Source organism: Psammomys obesus, unplaced genomic scaffold (assembly GCF_907164565.1).
Source record: "Psammomys obesus unplaced genomic scaffold, mPsaObe1.curated_primary_1811, whole genome shotgun sequence".
NCBI lineage: Eukaryota > Metazoa > Chordata > Mammalia > Rodentia > Muridae > Psammomys > Psammomys obesus.
This window is the reverse complement of record NW_026596034.1, coordinates 18,813,761-18,815,548: the sequence shown is the minus strand read 5'-3', so window position 1 is coordinate 18,815,548 and position 1,788 is coordinate 18,813,761. Positions and strand designations below refer to the sequence as shown.

At 42.5% G+C, this 1,788-nt stretch overlaps 1 pseudogene; it reads left to right on the top strand.

Moving 5' to 3' along the window:
* Positions 1-715: 715 nt before the first annotated feature.
* Positions 716-1,519, top strand: LOC129686859 (proteasome subunit beta type-5-like; annotated as a pseudogene).
* Positions 1,520-1,788: the final 269 nt, after the last annotated feature.

Below are 1,788 nucleotides of genomic sequence, written 5' to 3'. Positions count from 1 at the left end.
AATAATAGGAACAGACAAAAAAGAAGATTCAGGCTCCAAAGTCCAGAAAATATTTTCAAGAAAATCATAGAAGAAAAATTTACCAACTTAAAGAAAAAGATGTCCATAAACATACAAGAGGCCTATAGAACAACAAATAGACTAGACCAGAAAAGAAACTCCTCACATCACATAATAGTCAAAATGCTAAATTTACAAAAAGGAAAAACAAAAGAAAAAGAAAAAAAAATATTAAAAGCAGCAAGGGAAAAAGGCCAATTAACATATAGAGGTAGACCTATCAGAATCACACCAGACTTCTCAACAGAAACTATGAAAGCCAGAAGGCCTGGGCAGATGCCAGGAAGACTCTAAGGGACTACAAATGTCAACCCAGAATACTATATCCAGCAAAGCTTTCAATCAACATAGATGGAGAAAACAAAATATTCCATGACAAAACTAAACTTGAACGATATCTACACAGCAACCAATGCCCTAAAGAAGATACTAGAAGGAGAACTCCAATGCAAGGAAAACAACTACACACAAGAAAACACAAGGATATTGATCACTTCACAAAATAATAATAATAATAATAATAATAATAATAATAATAATAATAATAATAATAAAACAAGCGGCCAGTTCCTGTCACCCTCATTAAAAATGGCTCTGGCCTATATCCAATGTCTGTCCCTTTGTCAAAAAAAATGGAAAAAAAAATTAAAAAAAAATGGCGTTGGCCAGTGACTTGGAGCGGCATCTCAACGATCCAGCTCTGGTGTTTTTGGACTCTGAGATCTTGTGGACCTGCTGGATTTGGGTCCAGAGAGTCCTGGTGATGGGCTGAGCCTGGCTCTGCCATGCTGGGTAGTCCTCTAGGAGCGGCGAATCGAAATGCTTCATGGAACCACCACCCTGGCCTTCAAGTTTCGCCATGGAGTCATTGTTGCTGCTGATTCCCAAGCTGCAGCTGGCGCTTATATTGCCTCCCAGACAGTGAAGAAGTGATCAACTTCTTAGAGATCAACCCTGACCTTCCGAACACCATGGCTGGGGGTGCAGCGGATTGCAGCTTCTGGGAGTGGTTGTTGGTCTGACATTATAGGATCTGTGAGTTTCGAAATAAGGTACGCATCTCTGTTGCAGCGGCCTCCAAACTGCTGGTCAACATGCTGTATCAGTACAAAGGCATGGGGCTGTCCATGGGCACCTTGATCTTTGGCTGGGATAAGAGAGGCTCTGGCCTCTACTATGTAGGCAGCAAGGACAACCAGATCTTTGGGACCGCCTTCTCTGTGGGGTCTGGCTCCCTGTATGCTTATGGGGTCATGGATCGCGGCTACTCCTATGTCCTGGAGGTAGAGGAGGCCTGTGATCTGGCCCGTCGAGCCATCTACCAAGCCACCTGCAGAGATGCCTACTCCTGAGGTGTAGTCAACCTATACACCTGGGGGAGGATGGCTGGATCCATGTCTCCCGTGATAAATCAGCCGATTTACAGGACAAGTATAATGCAGCTGAAGTTACCTTCTGAAGGAAGGGGGATGCAGCTGTTTGCCCTTCTGGTGACTCTCCTTGCTTATAATAAATAACAGTACCCATTAAAAAAAAAAAAAAAAGAAAACAAGTTTTGAAACACAGTATCACCACCGACTCCAAAATAAAAGGAACTAACATTCATTGGTCACTATTATCTGTCAATATCAATGGACTCAACTCTCCAATAAGAAGACACAGACTGACAGAATGGTTATGGAAACAGGATCCAACTTTCTGCTGCATCCAAGAAACATACCCTCGGCA